At 37.6% G+C, this 26,565-nt stretch overlaps 1 protein-coding gene across 2 annotated transcripts in view; it reads left to right on the forward strand.

Moving 5' to 3' along the window:
- Positions 1-26,565, forward strand: part of LOC137056245 (cadherin-18) — a 331,361-nt gene that overhangs the window by 69,356 nt on the left and 235,440 nt on the right. The window contains exons 1-2 of one of the 2 annotated variants that reach the window (XM_067430265.1): positions 3,422-3,554; positions 22,153-22,244. The gene's annotated coding sequence lies outside the window, so the exon portion shown is untranslated. Of the gene's footprint in view, positions 1-3,421; positions 3,555-22,152; positions 22,245-26,565 lie in introns of those variants that run through there. The other variant, XM_067430266.1, reaches the window with a different exon arrangement.

Here is a 26,565-nt window from a genome sequence, read left to right on the forward strand (position 1 = left end):
ATCCTTGATGCTTTGGAAAAGCTTGAGGAAGTGGAAAAAGACAGCAAAACTGTCTCAGAGGCAAAGTCACTGTCTGGCGAGATTGTCAGCATGGAGTTCCTCATGTGCCTCTTGGTTTGGTATGATCTATTGTCAGAGATCACCTATGTCAGCAAGGCAATGCAAGCAGTCAACATCTCGATGGACACTGCCATTAGAATGATAGACTCTCTTAAAGAATTCTTGCTTAAGTATAGAGTGGAGGGCTTTCAAAAATCCCTTGACATTGCAGGCCGAATAGCCATTGAGATGGATGCTTTCCCTGAGTTTAGAGAGAGACGTTTCAGAAAGCAAAAGAGATTTCATGGTGATGATTCCAGCACTGGCCACTATGAGCAGGAACCTGAGACCCATTTTAGGTGCACGGTTTTCAATGCAATTGTTGACACAGTAATTCAGGAGTTGTCTGACAGATTTTGCAATCTTCAGCTTGTGTCCGAAAAGTTTAAGTTCATCTTTAAAATGGAACACATGACAAAAGCTGAGTTGGAGGAATCGGTGACAAGATATGCCCTAGCTACCAATGATGTTTCAAGGGATATCATTCAGGAAATTTACCCAGCAAGCCGTCTACTTAGGGGTCGTGACAAGGCTCTGGATAAATTAAATTTCCTCCTACAGGAGAACCTTGATTTGGTTTTTCCAAATGTAACAGTAGCCCTGAGAGTTTTCCTGACAATGCCTATGACAGTTGCCACTGCCGAGAGATCGTTCAGCAAGCTAAAGCTGATAAAGACATACCTTCGTTCCAACATGAGTAATGATCGCTTAACCCAATTAGCAGTCATTTCAATTGAAAACAGTGTGGCACGAACTATTTCATTTGATGCCATACTAGATAAATGGGCAAGTGAAAAGGCACGCCATGTTAGAATTTAGTAGGATCTAAAGAGCGCTCGGTAGCAACCAATGTTTGGTAGTAACATTGTTACTAGTATTGGGCATCGAGAACCGTTTCCTACTTGGAATCAGTATAACAAATCATATTTCTTTCTTTTCATTTCTTTATTGGAATCCGATTGATAATGTTAATGTTTGTCAATTTGTGACTGTTTTTTAAATTAACATTGTTAACAATATATATGCACATACTGTATAATTATGGTTGGCCTACAGTGGCTGATATACGTTAAAATAAACCTTTATAATTTACATCCCATACATAATGATGTCCGGCTTTTTTTTTTGGGGGGGGGGGGGCACCAAAATTGTTGCTGCATACCCCTCTGGCACTGGGTAGTTGCGCCCCTGTTGCTCAGTGAGCCAAAGTACTTTTTTCGGATGAAAGCAAATTTTGCATGTCATTCAGAAATCAAGGTGCCAGTCTGGAGGAAGACTGGGGAGAAGGAAATGCCAAAATGCCTGAAGTCCAGTGTCAAGTACCCACAGTCAGTGATGGTCTGGGGTGCCATGTCAGCTGCTGGTGTTGGTCCAGTGTGTTTTATCAAGGGCAGGGTCAATGCAGCTAGCTATCAGGAGATTTTGGAGAACTTCATGCTTACATCTGCTGAAAAGCTTTTGGGAGATGAAGATTTCGTTTTTCAGCACGACCTGGCACCTGCTCACAGTGCCAAAACCACTGGTAAATGGTGTACTGACCATGGTATTACTGTGCTCAACTGGCCTGCCAACTCTCCTGACCTGAACCCCATAGAGAATCTGTGGGATATTGTGAAGAAAAAGTTGAGAGACGCAAGACCCAACACTCTGGATGAGCTTAACGGCCGTTTCACACCGCAAGCGTGAGCGGCGCGTGAGCAGCGCGTATTTTTTCGGCACCCATGTTAATCAATGAGTGCATTCACACCGGGAGCAGGAGCAGCACGTGAGCGTCAAGCAGGAGCGTCGCGTGAGCAGCAGTGAAGCAGCGCGTGAGCAGCAGTGAAGCAGCGCGTGAGCAGCAGTGAAGCAGCGCGTGAGCAGCAGTGAAGCTGGGGTTTCGGCTGCGAGCCTATTTTTGCTGCGCTGCTGACGCTTCTGACGCTCAATTAAAGTGAAAGCACACTTTTAAAGGACAAAATAAATGTGATTTCACACAAAAAGTGCCTAAAATGCACACAGGGAGCACGTGTAGTGTATTTGAACAATAACTGGAGTATGTCAGAGAAGAAAACGAAGAATAAAAAATATCTGTGGAAGATTTTAGCAATTTAAACTTGTTTTGATTATTCAGTTTGGGTGAAAGTATGGTTATGAATATAAAAAATAAAGTAAACTAGCCAGAAAATGTAACAAACTTTTGTTTAGTTTAGTATTTCAGACAGGTAAAGGCTCTCGGTCTGCAGCTGCAGTCACGGTGTAAAGCGAAAGCACACTTTTGATGGACAAAATAAATATAATATCACAAAAGCGCTCAAAATGCAGAAAAAGAAAACGAAGAATAAAAATCATCTGTAGAAGCTTACCATTTAAACTTGTTTTACTTATTCAGTTTGGGTGAAAGTATTATAAAAAGTAAAGTAAACTACCCAGAAAATATAATTATTTATTTTAGTTTAGTATGTAACACTCAGACAGGTATAGGCTCTATCATTGTGGGAGCCGCTGCTGTGACGCTGCACCAACGCTTCCAGTGTGAATACTGTCGCGCGTCTGCAGCTGCAGTCACGGTGTAGTTACGCTGAAGTGCTGCTCACGCTTGCGGTGTGAAACAGGCGTAAGGCCGCTATCGAAGTATCCTGGGCCTCCATAACACCTCAGCAGTGCCACAGGCTGATTGCCTCCATGCCACGCCGCACTGAAGCAGTCATTTCTGCGAAAGGATTCCCGACCAAGTATTAAGTGCATATAACTGAACATAATTATTTGAAGGTTGACTTTTTTTTGTATTAAAAACACTTTTCTTGTATTGGTCGGATGAAATATGCACATTTTTTGAGATTTTGGGTTTTCATGAGCTGTATGCCAAAATCATCAGTATTAAAACAATAAAAGACCTGAAATATTTCATGATTCTAAAATATATGAAAGTTAAATTTCTATCATTACATTATGGAAAATAATGAACTTTATCACAATATGCTAATTATTTAAGAAGGACATATATATATATATATATATATATATATATATATATATATATATATATATATATATATATATATATATATATATATATATATATATTAAAATGTGAATTGAATTAGTGGTTTGCATAAACATTAATTAGTAAAGAATGAAAAGAAGGCCTAATCATTTCCCTTTCTACATGTCCTGTTCTTTCTCTACAATGCATTGCACAGTTAATAAAATGGGGAATAAGTAAACAAATAGCTAAATAAAAAGATACATATGTATGTATACTATATGTATGTATGTAAGTATAATAATATTATGAAGAAAGTTTGATAATTCTGGATGCACTTACGGCATCTACCAGCAGGGGCAAGTCAGCTTAAACAACTAACCATGCTAACCGATCGACCAAACAGCTCAAACAGGCCTTCCTCCTTGGATTTACAATACGAAGAAAATGATTTCATCGTTCATCCCAAGTATGACTCATTGTACGACAGGTTAGTTATATTATTTTCCTTATGGCATCATTAGAAAACTAAAGCTTGGATTTCAGTTGAAGTTTCATGAAATCCCCAAACACTTCAGATCTTGTCTGTTTTTGCAAAATGTCATTAGACTGTGGGTCTGTGAGACTTCGGATTTAGTAGCTAAATATCGTAAAAACACACACACACACACACACACACACACACACACACACACACACAAAACCAACGAACCAGTGTTCAAAGCGCTTATGTTTTGTGATAGGTGCCATATTGTGCAAGCTAATTGTTTACAATAAGGCGTGTGGAGTGATTGGATGGATTGTGATATTTGCAGTGTGTCTCATTTGTTTTTGAAAGTCAGGTGCGCTAATAAACAGAAAGGAACAGTCAAGACACATTATTTTGGCTGTAAGGCAGCGTTTGGCACTGTGGCGTAGCTATAAATGTATTAATATGCACCTTTGCACGTTACAAAATTATCAGTTTTATTTAAAGGAACCATAGTTAGATAAAGACTGAACGTTTTGTAGTTAATTTGTTTTTATGTAACAGGTGTTGATTGGTTCGACTATTGCCTTATCATCTATTGATGTGGGTCTCATAAACTGGCATCTGTCTCTCATCTATCTCACTCTTTCTTTTGTGGTTTTTATTCAATTTTTTTGTTTTTTTTGTTTTTTCTTATGACCATCATTATAGTGGATGAAACAAAATACAGGCTCTGTAGATTATTCAACGGTTACTGAGAGAATATTGATTGTATGATAGAAAATCTCTTCTCTTATGACGTGTTTACTGGCGCAAGGGCTGGACAACATGTCACTCACGCAAGATTTACCAATAGCAGCAAACAATAACCAATAACATCAAATCAATTTCTAATGGTCAAAATCAAGTCCTGTCTGCATTTTCTTCTAGTTCAAGAAGCCATTTCAATCAGATATGTAACTACAGAGAAGAAAAGACTATCACAACTTCTGTTTCATGCCGACTTTTACATGGTACTGTTATGCTGCCTTCATGTGCTATGGGATATTTGATAATTCCGACTACTGAAGTCGCAATCACAAACTCATTGAATTCAGGTTTAAAAATGTGAGGCCATTCATGTGCCATTTTTACCTAGGAAACTCGTAATAACAACAATTCAGAGAGCGTGTGAAGGCAGCATTAGCCCCTGCTGACTTAAGCTACTCCATCTTGCGGCAAAGTGCTTCTTTCTCCATTAAACGGATATTTACTTCACCAAAAATGACAAATTCTGACATAATTTACTCACCTTCATGCCATTCCAAAGTAACCACAAGTCTTTCGTTTATCTTCAGAACACAAATGAAGATATTTTTAAAGGGGTCATGAATTGAGAAATCAACTTTCCTTTGAGCTTTTGATATAAGCTAGGTCATGGTAATATAAAAATATCATCTAAGTTTCAGAGCTGAAAACTTCCTTGTTAGTCAAAGAAAAGCTTTTATACACACCAGGCTCAGCAAACAGTCCTGTGCTTCATACTTGCGTCATTGCGCGGCGAAACACACCTCTACAGAACGTGTAATTTAGTAGCCGACTCATCTGTTCGGTCGATCACAAGCCAGCAACAGTAAACATGCGGAAGATAGCAAGCAAGATATTGTGGAAGAACACAGTCGCTGCATAAACTTCCTTCAGATCATAATATTAGGAATGTGTGATACTTCATTTATTTTTACTGAAGTTCCAGCTCACGTGGGGAAGACAGTGGTGTTCACTTCATTTCACTGCAGGATCATTTGTAAACAAATCTCCGGTCTGCTGGATTTGGATCCGACAGGAATGGTGCAACACACGTATGTGAGTAAAACGTGTTTTTGTATGTTTTAGAATTGCATTGTTATAGATCATTTTGCTTATACATGTATGTACGTGTCTAACAGAGCATATATTTAGCACGGTGGACTTATTTAGCCGATGAATCTTATTATATTCTGTTCTTGTTCTGCTATTCTCTGTCTCGTTGACATCTGAATGGCGGCGCGTGCCGAACGTGTGTGTGTGTGTGTGTGTGCGCGCGGTTTGCGCTTAAATCGTTAAAAATAATAGTCCAATCAATCGCGGGTCGATGAGAAATAAATAATTGAGTTTTGTACCATTTTTGTAATATAATTTAGTTACTTCTAGTAATATTATTGAACGTATTTGAATTGCATTGAACTTAATTATATGAATTACTTGATTTATATTTATGTATTGCTGTTTTACTTAATGTTATTGTGGAATATATACAATATTGTTTTTTTTTTTTTTTTTTTTTTCTTCTCATTTGATATGTATGTGTTTGCGTATGTGTATGTATGTTTATATGTATGTATGTATAATATAATTTTTTTTTTTTTTTTTTTTATTTATTTATTATTATTTTTTTATTATTTTTTTTTTTATTTTTTTTTTTTATTTTTTTATTTATTTATATATATATATATATATATTTTTTTTTATTTTTTTTAATTTTTATTATTATTATTTTTTATTTATTTTTTTTAATTATTATTTTTTTCTTTCTCTTCTGTCTCTCTCAGTCTCTCTCTCTCTCGCTCTGTCTCGCTCTCTCTCTCTTTCTCTCTCTCTCTCTCTCTCTCTCTCTCTCTCTCTCTTTCTCTCTCGCACACACGCACACTGAATGACCAGGTGTCTGTAATTAGATCAATTAATGGCTGGTTAGAAATGAGCTTGAGATGTTGTTTGTTATACACACCCTGACGAAGGCATGTAAAGCCGCAACGCGTAGGTGTCTCTGTCACCAATTTTTTAAATGTTTAAGCCATGAAAAAATAAAGGCTTTTTAACTTTCTCAATATACCCATCGAGTGCCTTGGACTACTTTTGCATTTAAAAATAATTGAGTTTGTTTGATAAAGACGTTTACGAGCCTTGTGGTCGAGAGAATCATTCTGGTTGCCACTTCTCCCTCGATCTCTCCTCTCTCATGTGAACTGACAGGTAATCTTAAACTCATTATGCAAATCTTATTAGAGCTGCAACTAACGATTATTTTTTCTGTCGACTAATCTAACGATTTATTTTTTATTAGTCGACTAATCTAACGATTTATTTTTTTACCCTTTGAAATTTTTCAAAATTCTGTGGCAACCCCTCACATAAGTTACGCTAGAGGTGTAACAGTACAGACTGTTCACAGTTTGCTTTGTATCACGGTTTTAGGTTCACGTTTCAGTTGTTGTAGTGTATATCTGAGGAGTCACCACGTGTATCCATCGACAGAAACATACATACAGCATTATTTAAGTTACAACCCATATTAAAGATGCGTCATCAGATGTGAGATGAACCGCGGTGTGCGTCCCGGCACCTTTTGCTCGGGATCCCGGTTGGGAAACACTGGTCTGTAATTGATTGACACCGCGCTGGTTTGTTTAGAATTATAACGAGCGCAGTGACCGCGCGCTGCCGCGACCGCTCGCTGCCGCGACCGCGCGCTGCCGCTTGATGAAGGCGTGTCGCAACTATGTTATTCAACTGCTCTGGTTTTAAAAGCTATGTCACACTAAATGCGCCAAAATGCAATAAAACTTGTTTTTCGGTCGAATGCAACGCATGTGTGTGTGTGTGTGTGTGAGTGAGTGAGTAAGAGGGCAGAGGGCAGAGAGAGAACTTAAGGAAATGCAGCTAAACGAATATGCGTGCGTCTTTTAAATAGCGTAAAAATGAATGAAGGACGAATCAATATGTGGCGGCCGTTATTGATTATGTGGCGGTCCGCCACAAATTAGTCTATGTGTGGGAAACACTGTTTGGCCTCTGTTTAAAGTATCTCCATACTTTTGATATTCGTGGTCTAGGTTTTTGTGATATAGAATGGAGAACTTTCTCCATTCCCAGGAGCAGAAGCCAACATTACGCGAGATGAATGTGTGACACGACGCAACGACGCATTTCACGAACGTCAACGTATTTCCGTAGTCCACGTCATCGATGACGTCGACGCGCCGTTGCAGCACTATCCAATCTTAGCCGTGGGTGTTTACTTCCAAGTCTCCAGTGCCCATCAAAACCCAGCGTTCAGAAGAGAGCCTCAAAACCAGTGTAGAAAATGGCCTATTACTTATTAGCTATGATGTTTTTAAATGTAAAAACCACACAAACATAATTAGTTGACCTCAGACAACAGTATAAAAAAAAATTAAAAAGCCAGTTCATGACACCTTTAAAGAATTCTGCAAGCTTTCTGTCTCTCCATTGACAGCTACACAACTAGCATTTTGACAGTTCAAAAAACTTATAAAAAGATCATAAAATGCTTATGAATTGAGTGGTTTAGTCAGAATTTTTTTTCAGACACGATCACAATATGATGAAAGCTCTCAAATTTCATTCAAATATCTTAATTTGTGTCCCAAAGATGAGCGAAAGTCTTACGGGTTTGGAATGACATGAGTGAGTTAAATGATGACATAATTTTGGGGTAAAATAACCCTTTATTGACCATTTGAAATAAGATGTATTCTAATTAAATAAAGCATTTTAGAATCTCTAATATTTCATCATATTATAGTATTTGTTTTACTAGTGCTTAATTCACTTTTTGAAGGTGCTTTACATAGGTTATATGATTGACTGTGCTATAGTGGTCTCGATTGCCACTTCTTGCATGAGCATCATGTGCTTGGCTGTAGGTGCATGAATTATGCTAATCTAGAGCACAGGCTGTGGTTCTTCATGGTCATCACACCTTCACAAGCACAAATGCCAGCATTTCTGTGTCCATTATTACCATAATCCAGCAGTTCTGCTTTGCCATTCTTGCGCTATAATTGGTTGAAACAGTCGTTGTTGCTCCCCCACGCTCTCTGTCCCAGGTTGCCCACCGCATTGCCATGATAGGCAGTGTTAGCCTTGAGAGGCTGGAGGGAAGCAAGCTAATGTAATGTAATTTAGACCTGCTTGTCAGTCCCAACGCACCTACATCCATCAATGTCAACCAACGACATGTCAATACTGGCCTCAAGGTTTGCCTGCATAACAAACCGCAATTTTTAACATCTCACTTAGGTGTTTCCTGACATTTTGGCAGAGAGGGGTGAAGTGAATTAAAGGGAAGTGACAAGGTAACACTCCCTCTGAAACCTTTGTGATGCACAACTAAATTTCAGGATTGTGTGGTTCAGTCTTAATGCAGATTGTGTATGGTGCATGTCTGTAAAATTTAATTTATTCCAATAATTTCTGATCGCATGAGCCGTGTTTGATTCTGATCATCTATATTCTAATGTATTATATTTCTTGTAATGAGCATAGGTACACGATATAACAGAACCTAACCTCTAACCCTACCACACACCCTAAAGGCAGCTTTCACAACCGTTAGAGTGGTGCAGGTATGACGTCACTTTGTAGGCCAATCATCAGTCAGCATCACACTGCTTCCCCCGATAAAATCATATTTTATACCCAATAGGATTTTCCCATAGGCTTCTGAATATATATTTTAAAAAAAGAAGCTCAGTGATCAATAAAAGTACTTTACATGTTTTGTCAATCATGAACACAACTTTGATGAATTGTGAAGCCTAAATGCAGTCACCAGAAGTAAAATGCTAAAGGTAGGCTACAAACGAACTACAACACGGCATCACTAAGCTTCCGACAGCTCTTTTAGTTTTCATCTAAAAACATTTTCCCACGACGCTTGCGTTTGTTCAGCATGATAATGGTTAATCTCCCCGACAGCTTCTTAACCTAACCTAGCAACCTTTTTCAAGACACGTAACAGCTTTTAAAAATCATGAGTGGGATAATACTTATGTATTTTAAGTCGGAGAATAAACCATGAAAATGTCTTGAGCTTGTGTTCATCACAACCCTTATTTCAGCCATTTAAACAAAACCCATTCAAAAATCCCATTGACTTCTCAACAATAGAACCGGAAGTGCTAAAGTGCATTTTAGCCTACAGAGTTATGTCATACCTGCACCACTCTATTGAAAAGACCTTTTGCCAACTCACTACACTTCGACACGCCCTTGGCTTAAATATTGGCATGCCCATTACTCCGACTTGCAGATACCCACACTTGAATTATTATTGCAGAATAATAGTAAACTACTAAATACAGAACAATACTGAAAACCATATTAAAGCTACACTGTGTGATATTTTCCCCTATCTAGCGGTGAAAAGGTATATGACCATCCAGCGAATATTAGTTTCTGTTCCTCTCAATTCTGTTTTCGTTTTAACTCCTACGGTGGCTGATTTAGTCCAAAATTAACATGGCAATCCCCCTCTTCACATTTGACATGGCCATTGAGTGTTAAAACGCGAATGGTGAAGCTTGAATTTATGGGTATGTCCCTCTTTGGCTAATGTACTTTCAAGATGGAGGGGCAACATGATGACCGCCATCCGAATTCCTCACCCGTATGTATTTTCAATGGTATATTATAAACTTACGAGAATACTTTATTACTTGAAAGAAGTAAATATACATTAATGAGCACATAAATTTTTGAAAGAACTAAGTGCTTTTAGCCAGGCGCGCAGATGGCACTGGGGACGGGGGGGACATGTCCCCCCAGATTTATAGTGACCCAATCCATCCCCCGCCCTCACTATCGCTGCGAACGAGGCAGACGCAGGGTGACACAATAATAATCTACACCGGTCACTATTACTTTGTACCCACGTTCTCACTACACGCTGTTCTGTTGTCAATAAACACACCGATGCCACCGACGTTTACTCTCTCTCTCTCTCTCTCTCTCTCCTCTCTCTCTCTCTCCTCTCTCTCTCTCTCTCTCTCTCTCTCTCTCTCTCTCTCTCTCTCTTCTCTCTCTCTCTCTCTCTCTCTCTCTCTCTCTCTCTCCTCTCTCTCTCTCTCTCTCTCTCTCTCTCTCTCTCTCTCTCTCTCTCTCTCTCTCTTCTCTCTCCTTCTCTCTCTCTCTCTCTCTCTCTCTCTCTCTGTGTGCTTGCAGAGAAACTCCGTTATTAACATACTGCGGTGACAATTTTGAAATGTGGAGTTTTTATATATTTTTTATATTTATAGCATGATACAGTCCCAACGTCACACCACCAAGAGTGCCGTTTTCCTGAATAACATCATGACTGAAAATGACACTGATTTCACATGACAGATCCATAAACAATGAATTAACATTAGTCACTTACATTTTAGATGCAATATAGACTGTTTTTGCTCCATTTCAGCAGTGAAAAAGTTCCAAAGATCACAGCAGAACTAAAACGCATCTCGCAGCAACAGCGTGTTAATGAATGAGTCAGCTTTTTGAATGAATCGGTTGAATCAAAGATTCAGTGACCTGTTCGTAAACGACTGCCTCATTCTTGAGTGAATCAGCCGTTTCAACGAATCGACTCAATGACTCGTTTACTAGGACGGTCACATACCCCCACCTACTGGCGGTTAAGTTTCATGTTTAAACATTCTCTCCAAAATTCTTATTTGTATAAAAAATATTTAAAACAATTTCAAAACATTTATTTAATGCAGTTGTAATTTTTCAGTGTAAATTATTTAATTTGATTAGTAACAAACAGCCCTATAGGGTCTTATTCTAATTTAATTTATTGATCAAATTTAAGTAAATAAAAGGAAAGCTGAAGCACTATATTTAATAAGACTAGAGGAAAAAAATGCCTTTATAAAAGGTAAAAATATCACAAATATGCAGATTTAAATATGTCAAAGCTGACTGAACACTGGTGAGAATATTGCTTCAGAATAAATTATATTTAAAATAAATAATTAATAAAAATTCCGGACAAGCAATTTTTTTTACTTGGACAAGTGAACGACAGATTTACTTGTCCAAAGGACAAGCACCTGAACAGGCTTAATGTCGAGCCCTGCTGTATACATGCCACATAAAGACAATGAAGAGACAAAAAACACAACGAACACAAAAAGAATGGGATAAATCAAAAAATGTATCGTCGTCAGGAAATAATGTTTTATCTTATCATTTAACCCATTGTACTGTATATTGAGTTTATTGTTGTGTAAGCCACTATAAAAATAATTATAATAAGTAAATTTGTGTGGTGCAAGGTTTATGCAAACAACAAATAAAGGCTTACATACACTTTTGACATCCTCTTATAGCAGGAAATCATGGTTGTTGTTTTTTTATTGTATGGAGCAACGGAGGATAGTTTCTTAAATTATGGGCTAGGATGAAAAAAATTATTTATATGTCCTACATCATTTGAAAGATATTTATAATCTGTAAATTGCAACAAACTTAAAAAATTATGAAATTTAAAATTAACACTTAAATTTCAAATTTTTAGTTATTCTTATGTTAGGGTGATTGGCATACTAGTCAAATAACAGCCCAATCATTAGCCCAAATTACGCAAAGTAACTACTTGAGCACTAGTTAAAGCCCAAATTACGGCAAATAACAAATTGAGTTTAAATCATTTGCTGACAGCTTGGTCCCCCCCCAGTTAAAAATTCCTATCTGCGCCCCTGCTTTTAGCTAAGAATAAACTAAAAAAGTTACACAGTGCTATTGAAATATATGACTTGGAAAAATAATTATTAATTGTGATAAATATAACTACAAACATTGCTGTCTGTTAAAGGAAGTGTATGTAAGATTGTGACCAAAACTGGTAATGCAGTCACTTTCAAATGACTGTAGAAAGTCCCTCCCCCCGACTCGAGGTTGCCAGATTGGCTGCAGGATCCAGACAGGAACGTTTGTAGATCTGCAGCTGTGGTAACTAAAGCAGAGCTGGCAACCCGGATGCCCAAACACTACTGACTTCATGATTGGTTGATAAGTGGAGGGCGGAGCTTCAGGCCAGAACACAAGATGTCATCATCAACATCAGTTGAGGGCGGCAACAACAACTTTTAGATGACAATATCTTGGCCGGACTACTGTTGTCAGTGATATTTGACATTAACATGATTTCTTAATGTCTAGTGACATATCAGGGCCATTTTATGATTCATTGAAATACATTTCTTACATACAGTTCCTTTAAGCAATTTCTTCTCTTGGCTTTTTAGTTTATTATAAAAAAGAGAAAGGTTTTGCTTTTCGTTTCTTGTTAGTATTTGTCAGAGCAGTAATGTCTTGATTTGTTCAGACAACAGCAGATGTGTAAAGGTTATTTTTTTCCCCATGTCCTTTTGATGCTGAACTGAGTTTATGTTTTTGACACCTGGCCAGAGCGACATTCAGAGGTTTGCTCTGCTCAGTTACTCGTGATTTAAAATGCCTTCTAAGGTTGTAAATCAAAGCACAAGCGGACAAGAAATAAATAATGCAAGTGCTAAGATCTATATCTAAAGCTTTTTTCATAATTCTGTCATTTCAAATGTCATTTACATGTATTTATATGGCTTAGCTATATTATCAGTTCATATTTATTCAATGTGACTTTCTGTGCATTCATGTCATCTTTTTTTCATAATGTGAATATATATCGAATCCATGACCTTTGCGTTGCCATTTTCTTAGCTTAGTTCTGCAGTATGTTTCTGAGTATTACAAACAATTACTTTTATAATGTACGGTTTGCTTTTTAAAATGGTAAATTATTGTTTTATGGAATATTTCAGTATTTAATATAAATGATTAAATGGACATCTTTATTTATTTAGATGTAAAAATGGTGTGGCCTCATAAATTTTCATCAAAATAATGTCTCGAGTGACCTCTCTTCTCTAAAGACGTGTTTATTGGCATGAGGGCGGGGCAACCTGTCACTCAAGTGACATCGACCAATAGCAAACAACACATATACGTAACAACAGAGAAGAAAAGACTATCGCAATTTGATTATGCTGACTTCATAAGCTTATAACTTCAGCCGATCTAATGAAAATGATGGCTTATTAATAGAAATGTCTTCAAGAAAGGCGAGCAGGACTAATAGAAAGATAGGAGAAGATAGAAAAGAAAGAGGTGGAAAAGGTTCCCGCGACTCCTTAACACATCTCAGAGTGACATCTGTGATTCTAATGAGCTCGTCAGGCCATGAAAGTGGGGGAAAAACACATCAAAGGCCTCACCTGGCTTTCATCATGAGGGAAACTGTGGCGATTAAGCAAACCAGTCAATTAAAGGAAATTACTGCTCGTAAAGAGAGTTCCCTCTGAAGTCTTATGATGTGCTCCTTTCCTTATTTACACTAAAAAAAATAAACTGAATGAATAAATAAACCAACTTGCATAAAATATGAGCTTAGTGCGAGGAACGTCAAGGTCATGGGTTCGATTCCCAGAAAATGCATACAATTATACGATGTGTACGTTGAATGAATGCAATTTGGATAAAAACATTTGGCAAATCCCTAAATGTAAATGAACAATACATTATAGTATACATTATTGATTATTATTTGAAATATGGTTTTCATAGAGTCCAAAGTAGACAACAACTCATAATACAAACCAGAAAAATCAACATAAAAACAACAAACAAACCCATTAAATGTCATCAATCTATGCTGCATAAAATAATCACAAAGAGATTGAGGGAAAAAAAGGGCAGAAACCTCCCACATAGGCAGGTCTTCAGACTGACAGCAGAAGGTATGGGCTCTGTAGCATCTTTCATTGGCCAAAGACCACATCTGACTGACATAAAAACCAACCAATTGTTTAGGTGCGTGAACATGTAAAGTCAATGTCCCTACAATAACAGAGCTGCGTGAACTGCATATACTAAGTTCACATCCAGAGTTTAGTTGATCCTGGTAAGTGATCATTGTCACGGTTGTGAACACCCCCATGCGGGGGTTTGGCTTCATGGCAGGTTTGTTTCCATAGCCCCTTTCACACTGCACGTCGGACCCGCAATATTCCCGGAACATTGCCGGGTCGCCTTCTGTGTGAAAGCAACCACGTCCCGGGATTGATTACCGAATTCGACCCGGGTCGGGGACCTAGTAATGTTGCGGTATTCGACCCGGGACGAGCGTTGTGTGAACATAAGCCGAAACTAATGCCGCAACGTGTATGTAGTTATCGTGCGTCTCCTAGAGCTTGTTTTTTCAATAATACAACCCTGCAGTGCCAGAAGAGCTAGTCGGTGTTTTAAACGCAGAGAGTGTTCGTTTACAAAAGAAACTAAAATTAAACAAGCAGAAATGTGTGCAAACTGGACACAAGTCGAGACCACGGAGCTCCTTACTGTCCGCGCTGAAGCTGAGATCGCTCGCCATTATACGTCACATCAGGATGTCACGTGTCAACACGACCCGGGACCGTTAAGCATTGTGTGTGAAAGCGCACATATTACGGTATTTCGCTGGCAGTGTGAATGGACCAAATCTAGCGGCCCGGGAACAAATGCCGGGTCGCATTATCGGTGTATTTGCCGGAATCGCAGTGTGAAAGGGGCTCATGTGGACTGTTTAGCTGGCCACACACTTGAAGATTTTAACCCCGATTTTGAGCTCATTTTGCGACCGAAAGGGCGTGGCTGATTCGAGGTTTGAACGTACATGTCACTCCAGCAACAAACTCATGTTTACTGTGTGTTAGCTGTGTGCTACCATTCTCTTAATACACCATGGGCTACTACCCTTCACATTGCATGTGCCGGGGATGTGACTATCGCTCACGCGCACATTGCGATGTCGATGTTAAAACAGAATATCGTTCAGCCCTACATGCAAGTAAGAGGATTATAATTCTTAAAAATCGGGTGAAACGTCTGTGGCCTCCAATAGTTTTAAAATCAGTTAAGATGTGGAAATCGTCTAGTGTGTCCCAGGACTTAAAGAACACAACACACACATTACAGACGAGAACTAGTACCTGAGCCTGTTTTCTTCCAAGGTTTTTTTTTTCTCCATTATGTCACCTGATGGTGTTTTGGTTCCTTGCCACCGCCGCCTCTTTTGCTTTAGGCTTTTGGCTTGCTTAGTTGGGCACACAAAATATTCAACTATATCACTGATCTGCCCGTGAAGCTGTTTTAAACAATCTGCATTGTAAAAAGTGCTATATAAATAAAGGTGACTTGACTTGACACGTCTCCCGGAAATCCTGTAGATTTAACCAATCATATGATGACTTCAAAACACTTGAAGTGTTTCCCATTTCGTGTGTGATATGCATCAGACCGTCCGTGGGTGACGTCTGAGGCTGAGACTAAAAGGGGACTGACATAAAGAGCATATTTTACTGCAATCTGTAATTCATGCATACATGATAAAGGCCTTCTGTAGTTTGAGTTTTCTTAGTTTTACCTGAATTCCTTTAAATTATTCTTAAGCAGATTCTTATTTATTTACTTTCATGTCATTGTGACTTTTTTTTTTTGTTGTTCTCATTTTGGGTGAACTGTTCGTTTAAAGACTTCAAAAGTTTATAATTGTGAAACATGAGGTTCGTTGGGTCCCGTCTCCGAGTGTCTCCATCCATCCTTCTTTCCTCTTCATCTTGCCTGTCATTCTGTTACTTCCTGCTACCTTCTTTTTTCCCTTCCACCTTGAACTTGTTCCATGGCCCACACGGCAGCGGGAAGCAGATTAATGCCCACTCTTTGAAATCTCAGTCACATCGTAGCCGCTTTCCTGCCTTCTCCCAGTCGCTAACATAAATCATGTGTTTCCCATCTGTCAGCGCTGACTAATGTCCACTGCCAGCTTTCCGATCGGATCCTTTACCTGACTGCAGCTCTGGTATAGAGGTAAAGAGAGCAGGTGTTAGTAGGCACCTATTGGGCAATTAACAAAGTAATGAAAGTTAAAAGGGGATAGTTCACTCAATCAATAATCTACTTCATGCCGTTACAAAACAGTTTGTTTGCCATATATGTTGAGGGTAGCGTCTTGCATGAACAATATCAACATTTATTTGTTTATTTATTTGCTTGTTCAGTTTTTACATGCTTGTTCAATTTTTCATATCCAAGACACTTTTTCTAGCAAATAATCTGATTGGCAGGGGCTCTATGATTTCATCAAGTCATATACATATCAATCAATCAACTTTATTTATATAGCGCTTTTACAATCACGATTGTGTCAAAGCAGCTTCATAGTGTCAAACAGGATTATATTGCGACAAAATTAGATTTGGCTGTACAGTCATACTGGAGAAAACAGTGATGTTATCAGCTTATTTTAATTTATCATATAGCGACAATGTTGGCAGATCAGTATTATAGTTTATAGAATTAAATAAGACCTAATTCATACATTTTATTTGTATAATAAGTTGAATAACTTTAATCATATTTTTAGTGTCCCGAACTGAGCAAGCCAAGCCAAAGGCGACAGTGGCAAGGAACCAAAACTCCATCGGGGCATGATGGAGAAAAATAAACCTTGGGATTATCGGGGTGCCAGTTCTCCTCTGGCCTATTAACACACTGTGTAAGATTATTATTCTGGCAACCTTACAGGTCAGAAATCATATTAGATTGGAATATTCAAAATTTCAGGGTATCACGGAAGAGACAGATTTATTTAGGATGGGGCGTCGATTACACAAGAGTATGAATACATGAAAGATCGGAATTATTGCGCCGAAGACGGGTTTTGAGCATGTCGTGCCAGTGAGGTAAATTCGGAGGAGACACCATTTGACACGGCTCAGCAGACACTCCAGGATGAGCTGGTCATGTCCAGGCAGGTCCACCATCCGATCCGGACAGGGCCCAGATCCGGGATAAACCTCGGGATAAACAGAGAGACTAACATTAGCGTAGATGTCACTCTTTTTATGATGTAACGAGTACATCAGGTGTTATGGGAAGTGTTCCCGGTTCCGGCTGACCTAGTTAATGCAGCCTAACAATCAGTCAATTGAATTGAATAATGAAAGTTAAAAATGTTCTATGTGTATGCCATAGTAAAGAGATGTGTTTTTAGTCTAGATTTAAACTGACAGAGTGTGTCTGCCTCCCGAACAATGCTAGGAAGACTATTCAAGAGTTGAGGAGCTAAATAGGAAAATGATCGACCGCCTGCAGTTGATTTAGATATTCTAGGTATTATCAACTGGCCAGAGTTTTGAGACCGCAATCGACGTGATGGGGTATAATGCGTTAAGAGCTCGCTTAAGTACCGGGGAGCTAAACTATTTAGTGCTTTGTAAGTAATAAGCAAGATTTTAAAATGTATGCGATGTTTAATAGGGAGCCAGTGCAGTGTTGACAGAACTGGACTAATATGATCATACTTCCTGGTTCATGTAAGAACTCGAGCTGCGGTGTTTTGGACTAGCTGGAGTTTGTTTATTAAGCGAGCAGGGCAACCACCCAGTAGAGCATTACAATAATCTAGCCTTGAGCTCATGAACGCATGTACTAACTGTTCAGCATTTTGCATTGAAAGCATGTGCCGTAATTTAGATATATTTTTAAGATGATAGAATGCGGTTTTACAGATGCTAGAAACGTGGCTTTCAAATGAAAGATTGGTATCAAAGAGCACACCCAGGTTCCTCACTGACGACGAGGGCTTGACAGAGCAGTCATCAAGTGTTAGACAGTATTCTCGGCTACTACTTGTGGAGCTTTTCTGTCCAATAATTAAAAATTCAGTTTTATTTGAATTAAGTTGCAGGAAATTACTATTCATCCAATTTTTTATATCAGCTATGCATTCCGTTAATCTTGTGAATTGGTAGGTTTCGTCAGGGCGTGAGGAAATATAGAGCTGAGTATCGTCAGCATAACAATGAAAACTAACGCCATGCTTCCTAATGATATCTCCCAGTGGTAGCATATACAGGGTGAAAAGCAGCGGTCCTAACACTGAGCCTTGCGGTACCCCATACTGAACTTGTGATCGGTGTGACATCTCTTCATTTACTGCTACAAACTGATAACGGTCAGATAAGTACGATTTAAACCATGCCAAAGCAGTTCCACTAACGCCAACATAATTTTCGATTCTATTCAGAAGAATATTGTGATCGATAGTATCAAATGCAGCGCTAAGATCGAGTAACACTAATAGAGAGATACAACCACGATCAGATGATAAGAGTCTGAAGAGTCACATACAGAAAGTCTTCATCGCAACCAAGTTTGGTTTAAATTGTGAAATATATTACTATTAGTTGAAAAGTAGAATGTACTTCTCGCCATAATTTTAATAGTAAAATGATTACAATTTAATTTTTTAAGGAATGGCACAGCTATTCTTACATGTTTTAATTTTAACAGTAAACCTCTCTTGTGCAGCCAAAAAATAATTGGATTAGTTCTTTTTCACTTGATTAAATGTACAAAAATAAGACACAATAAACATCCCATAAGACGCTATATTGTAAAATTTAAAAGTTTTCTGTATTGAATTGCTTAGATATGCTCTTTCCTTTGGTTATTAAAGTTTTATTAAATCATGAAAATTAATTCAGAAAAAATTCACACGGAAAACGAAAAATGTTGGGGGAAATCAAACGGATATCATAGGGCTCTAAAAATGTTTTGTTGAACTAAATTGTTTCGTGATTTCAGTTAATTGGACATATTTGTTGATTTATAAAATTTTATTTAAAATTAAAAAAAGAAATGCATTTGATACAAAAAATAAAATAATGCAATTTTGGAAAAAGACTAACTGATTTTATATAGTGCCCTAAACACAGTTTGGTTACGCAAAGTGTTGAATAAATACAATGTGATACAACTATTATGTTTGTTTTATTTGTTAAAACCAATAACCAATTATAGATTCCCAGGGGCGCGCATATATGCTGTCAGTCATTTGAAGATGATGATAAAACCTTTCTGCACAATCATATTACACTGACAGCTTTTAAACCACAAGATGCAATTATTTTTCATGCCCTTTTCCCAATATTTTGATTTTATTTTCAAGACCCAGATAAAACAATTTTTTTCCTTTTTATTATAGATTCAACATCGTTATTCAGTCCTGTTAGGGCATGTTGTGCAGTAGCGCTCTCCAGGCTTCTAATTACACATGAGTGCTGCGAATTCCTCCTAAAACCGTTTGAATGAATGATTTTCCTAGAGCAGACATGTGGGCGACGGGCTCCAAAACATATTCCAGGAACACACGCTTAGCTTATGTCATGTGTAAGGTTCAAATCAATGAACAGAAGGCTATTTTTCCACACTGAAATGTATCATTGGATAGGTCTCTGTTTCTAACCGTACTCACTATATTTGGACTTTTCAGGGAAATCGGTTATGGTGAGTCTGTGGGAGGAGTAATTACGGGCCACTTTGAAACTTAACTCAGTATGAATGTGTGTGGCAAGCATTGATGACTTGTTTATCAGTTTGGCTCATAAAACAAATGGAAATGCAAAGGTCCTTTTAAATCGATTTACTTTTTTGACTGAACTTTGCATGTCAAATATGGCTGCAAGCAACAATTATATCACGTGCTGGATTGTTATACATAATTGAAAAAAATATTTATTATCCCTCACTATTAGTATCATATGAAGTATTTGGAACTGTTTTAATCTCTCTCACAGTTTGCAGGTGGTTTAATTTTCCACTTGACTTGTTTTTTGCAACGAGACTTGACAAGTATTTTGAGTGGTTGTAAATGGGTAGGAAAGATCTGTTGAAATATTGAACTACTCTCCATATCGCTCAGATAGGCACGCTTGACGATATATCATGGAGTATTTTTCTGCAGTAATTTAAAATTTTTTTTAATTTAAAATAAAAATAGGTGGGTGTTATGCATAATTTTATCTCTTTTGGATTCCAAATAATTTATGTTTACTACAAAAAAATGCAAAATCATTTTACAGTTTGTGTTATGTAAAAGTAATGCATTTTAAATATGTCATAATGAACTGGAATGGCAAGAATCGTGCAGTTTATCTAGATCGGTGAGAATTGTGTAGTTTATTGATTTTCCTATATTAAAATTTCTAGGTCTTCGAAAACTGAAGCATTATGACAGCCTTAAACCTTTCTTCAATGATTTATTTCAATATGTTCCCAGAGTGTGTATGTGAAATCATCTTCAAGTCAGATCATTTTTTATAGCATGTCAAAATTGTTACATTTTGAGGGTGAGCAAAAATTTACTGATTTTGTGTGTGTCCCTTTAAATGCAAATGAGCTGCTGTCAAGAAGAGGGCGGAGCTTCAGGTGCTTGTGTTAAGGCGGGCGTACACGGTGCGATTTTTGCTGTCGTACGAACTCGCAGACGATTTTTTTTTCTCAGGAGAAATCGCGTGGACATCGTGGATGCTCGTATGGTCGCGGCTCGCACCGTGTGAGAGGAAATACGAGACGAGCCGAAGACGTTAAGAGCACCTCCCGACCTTACGATAATTTTTAAACATGTTTAAAAAGTTCGGGGAGTCGGCCCGATTTTTACTAGCATATGGCAGTCCCCAATTGCCAAATCATGCACAAGCACGTCACATAGGCTCAATCTATGACTATTATAGGCTCAGTGGCTGCAAACATACTGCGTACACACACACACACACACACACACACACACACACACACTTTCTCTCTCTCACGTGCACTCTTCTCTCTCCCTCTGGTTGTTTCGGTTAAAAGGAATGGCTACTACTGTTCTTTGCTTTTCAACAGATCATTTGCACAAATTTTTTCTTTATTTTTAGTATCTGAAGCTATAGCAGCAACATTGAAAGCTCCAGTGTCAGTGACACAAAAACTCGTGTGATCGCGGCCGGCTCGCGGGGCAAACAGTCGTGCCGTGTACCAGCTGATTTGATGCGATGATCAAATTAAATGACTCGTAGCGTCTGCAATATCTCACGACCTTCCGAGTGTCTGAATTCGCACGCCTTTAGCAGCTCCGATTACCTCGCGCAGACATGCACTGAAAGGGTCAGAAACTGTTTAACCTTTTATGTTGAAACCAGAGTCAGACAATGATGGAGAGACTCAAAAAGACTTTTTTGAGTCTTTTTTTGTTTTGTTTTTTGCTATGACATGCTATTGCATATATTACGTACAATAAATTGGATACGATGGATGGGACAGCTTGAGCAGACTCCCAAATGTGATCGACTACAACAACTCTTCCTCTTCTCAACGTGGCCTTTGTTGTGTCTTTCCTATAGCTCAAACAGTAGAGCATGGCACTAGCAATGCCAAGGTCATGGGTTCGATTCCCAGGGAAAGCAAGAATCACCAAAATGTTAAATGTGTACCTTGAATGTAATGTAAGTCGCTTTGGATAAAAGCGTCTGCCAAATGCATAAGTATAAAGTGTAAAGTGTAAGTGTGTGTTCCCGGGGGTTGGGTTTATGTACATTTTAGGGTTAGTGATGTCATGGAAAGAAGCTTGTTGTAGTTCCTACCAGAAAGAAAGTGTAAAAAGTGAACTAGAAAAACAATAATAATAATAATAGGCCTGAGGATTTGTTGGATTCCTAATGAGAAATTCTGCCAGATGTCTGTGCCATGACTATAATGAGATGCAAATTGAGCTTGTCACAAATAATCAAGTGTATCAGGTTATAATTTTAAAACAGAATTATTGAAAAACAGGTGACACGTGCCTTTTCAATGCGTTACTGAATGTTTTTAAGACGTGACTTGCAGTTAAATGGCCGTTTTGATATTTTTAAACCACAGTATGTGACTTTATGGTGGAGTCTCAAGCTCAATAGCACTTGCTCCTTGTGTTTCGCAGGCTGGAGAGGGGATCCCATTGATCAGCGGAGGGAGAAACTCTTGCAGCTAAGCTTGAGATTTGTGAACAGGTCAAGGAGACGGAATCCAGAGGTGAGTAGCTCTATTCTACCTGTTTTAGGATGGAGTGGGCTGTCGTTCTAGGTCTTCAGAGGATGCCTCTTCATTTATTTAGGCTGTGATCTCTGCCCATTTGTTTCTACCTTAGACAGTTGCAGGTTCTTTAAATCTAGGTTACGGCTGAGCCGCTCATGCATCTGCTGGACAACTGACGAATCAGGATACTCCTCCTGATTTTGTGGTTTTCCTATACATTTTGTTTTATAGCTATTTTCATCACAGCGAGGGTCTTGGTGTGACCCGCAGGGGTCTGAAAGCAAATCTTGCCGTGTCTGTGTGTTTTTTGATAGTATAGGGAGTGTGTGTGTCACAAGGTGTGACTCCAACAGAGTCGGACAAACGGTATTGCGCATCTCCTTTTCATGCAAACAAAGCCACCGCAGTCGCTCAGTGTGTGGCCGGCTGCTGAATTATTTATCTCGTCCTGCATCGATTTCAAGAATTAGCAAAGAATTGCCAGGCGTTGAAGGTAGGAGGGAGATTGAGAGCTGTCCAAGAGAGGTAGCGGAAACAAATGTGTGGTTATGAAATCAAATAATAATAACTCTTATATATCCTGAAATGCTTGATTTAATGGGTATAGAGGCCGTACAGTTCTTTTTCCTTATCACAATGTAACATTTCCATTAGAGTCTACAATATAAAGCACATTAAAGACCTCACACTCTGTACTTGTTATGAAAAATACTGCATAATGACATCTATAAACTGAATGCGTACTGCTAGTACAATATGTCCATCTGATAATACATTCAGATGTGTCAGTTTAGCACAGGACTGAATTAGTCATGTTTAGAGAAGTAATGTCACTAACAGCATCATTTTAACTATAACCCGCACAATATTAGACACTAAAAAGAGTGTTATGGACAAATGAATGCACTTTTCATTTGCCAGGAGCTTCATTTTCACAACGAACCAAATGCAGCAAAATATAAAAGTAGTGTTTTGTTTTGTTCACGTTTATTGTTGTCTAGACAGTAGGATGGCTGCTATAATTCTCTTAGTGAATTTTGAGTTTTGTTCACTTGATTTGATCTAAATGTGTCAGTGCTAAATTGTAGCGTGCTACTCGAAATTTACAAAAATACATCAGGCACAACATTATAACCAACTTCCTAGTAATATTGGTCCTCTTTTTGCTGCTAAAACAGCCCTGACCTGTCGAGGCATGGAGTAACTAGACTCTTCAAGATGTGCTGTGGTTGCTGGCACCAAGATGTTAGCAGCATTCCTTTAAGTTGCGAATTGGGGCCCCCATGGATCTTAGTTCAGTCCATCCCACAGATGCTCGATTGGATTGAGATCTTTAGAGGCCAAGTCAACACCTCAAACTCGTTGTGCTCCTCAAACCATTCCTGAATGATTTTTGCTTTGTGGCAGGGCACATTATCCTGCTTAAAGAGCCACAGCCACCAGGGAATACCTTTTTCATGAAAGGGTGTACATGGTCTGCAACAATGCTTAGGTTAGTGATACATGTCAAAGTGACATCCACATGGATGGCAGGACCCAAGATCTCCCAGCAGAACATGGATTTAAACATTACTGCCTCCGCCGGCTTGCCTTCTACCCATAGTGCATCCTGGTGCCATGTGGCCATCCACGTGATCCACACACTGGCCATCCACGTGATGTAAAGAAAACATGATTCATCAAACAAGGCCTTCTTATTTCATTGCTCCGTGGTCCAGTTCTGATGCTTGCTTGCCCACTGTTGGCGGTGGACAGGGGTCAGCATTGGCACCCTGATTGGTCTACATAGGCAATCATTGCTCTACAAGCAAGCCATTCTGCAATATTCTCCTGTACTCCAAAGCATTATGACCTTTCACAGTGAAGCATCTCACCAATACCAGCAAATAAAAATGCTCCACACACAGTGGCACTCTTCCTTCATGCTTCACTGTGGTAGAGTGCATTTATTATTATATTTCTCTGCAGAATTTCGAAGACACCGCTCTGGATCATCACCATGCAGCTCGTGTTTCATTGATTCATCACTCCACACAAAGATCTGCCAAAAAACGTAATTCTGTCTTTGATGTTTTTCTGAGACAGCAGTGGCTTTTTGCCTTAGTGCATTTGCTTACATTTTGGTAATTTCCTGACCAATAATTTGTGTTTAAGACATTTAAAAGCTTAGTGTTTAGGCTTTTTTTTAACCCAGGAGTGTAGTTTTGTGCATCTTACTGAGCTAATATGCCACTCAAATAATTAATCTTGCACTTAATATTAATTTAAAACAGCCAAGGAAATTCAAGTAATTGGCCTCTGCTGTGTTTGTCCTCGTGAAGCTGATGATGATCAAATTCTCTGTCACCAGAACATCAGTTCCTTGAAACAGTTTAACATGTAATGTGTTTTGATCAATTCAACATATTTTTTGAATATACAATTCAGTTTAATTTAATGACATTTATCTAAGAGCCTTATATAATGAGGTCACTAAGAATATTGTGAGGGTTCAGGTTGTTTATCTATCAGTTACTTTAATGGAAAAGTCTCATTTCATCAGTCTATTTCTGAGAAAGCTGCATTCTTATCATTTTAAATGGTTCACTTCTATAAAGAGTTGTTTTAAAAAAAAAAGTGTTTTTAATGGCTATATGTTTTAAGATTTAATGTAATAAAATTTTGAAACCGTACCATACCTGTAATGTGTATGTGGTACTTTATACAAAGTCAACCAAGCATAGCTATCACCTGATATATCACTGATATATATTATGAGTTATTATTATTGTTAATCGTTTAAATGTATTTTGTAATGTAATATTTTATAATGTTGTAATTTCACAGTTCTCCAAATTAATGTAGCAGCAACATACATTATATATTAAATACTTTAATACTACTTTAAATTAATGGCATCTTATGATTGAAGGCCAGATCACTGATATCAATACTGCTACTGTCTCGATGAAATTGTCCCGCCCCCAATTTATAAAATTATTTGGCTTAATTGTGTGTGTTATTGTATGTTCAAGCACGAAGGAGAATATTCATCTGTCTGTATCTGCCAGTTGTGTGTTTGTATGTTGTGTGTCACAGAGACAGGACATTCACAGACAGTGCATTCTTTTTGTCTTGTCACGCTTGAATGGTTTAAAAGCAGTTGCATCAATAAGTGGTGATCATATATTGTATGAAAAATGAATACTGCGTTAATTACAATATTTTTAACACGTTAAGCTGAAATTACTTGCATGTAAATATTAACACTATACTGTATACAATATGTGTGTGTGTGTGTGTGTGTGTGTGTGTGTGTGTGTGTGTGTGTGTGTAGATATATATATATATATATATATATATATATATATATATATATATATATATATATATATATATATATATATATATATATATATATATATATATGTATATATATATATATATATGTATATACACGTGTGTATATGTACCGTATATATACACAATGGCTGGGTGAATTTTTTTTAATTTTTTTATTTTTATTAGAATGTAATGTTTTGCCGCGATTTTATTATTTTTAAATCACAAAATCTTCGTTTTTAAAAAAAAAAATTGTGCAAATGTTACAATTAGACATGTTGATAATTCATCAGTGATGAAAATGATCCGAACACATGATTTACTGCCCTCTGAAGAGAACACATTGTTAGTCTTCAGTGGCTCTTCACTCAGAAATGTGTTACTGCGTAGTAAAAAATTAGGTTTTCTTTTTTCTTTTTTTGAAATAAATTAATAATTTTATTTGGCAAGGATGTGTTAAATTGATCAAAATTGATAGTAAAGGAGATTTATATTGTTTGAACATTTGTTATTTTGAATAAATACAGTTCTTTTGAGCCTTTTATTCATCAAATATATTCGGCAGCAGAACTGTTTCCAACACTCATAATAAATCAGAATATTAAAATGATTTCTGAAGGATCATGTGACACTGAAGACTGGAGTAACGATCCCGAAAATTCAGCTTTGCATCACATAAATACATTATAATTTAAAGTATAATAAATTAGGGCTGGGCGATATGGAGCAAAATATATATCTCGATATACGATACATATCTCGATATCTTTACAGGAAAAATACCCCCCTAAAAACTACAGCAAAAACAAATATGCCAAATACCACAAATTCTTTATTTTTATTTTTATTGAAGTGCAAAGAGGTAGTCAGTTCATGTAGGAACAAAGTGCTTTTGCTACTTTAATTTTTTTTTAAAAAGTTTTGCTACTTTAAAAAAAAATTGCTACTTTATTTATTACATATATAATAATAATTTAACTGTAAAAGAAAATAAATA

Source organism: Pseudorasbora parva, chromosome 21 (assembly GCF_024679245.1).
Source record: "Pseudorasbora parva isolate DD20220531a chromosome 21, ASM2467924v1, whole genome shotgun sequence".
NCBI lineage: Eukaryota > Metazoa > Chordata > Actinopteri > Cypriniformes > Gobionidae > Pseudorasbora > Pseudorasbora parva.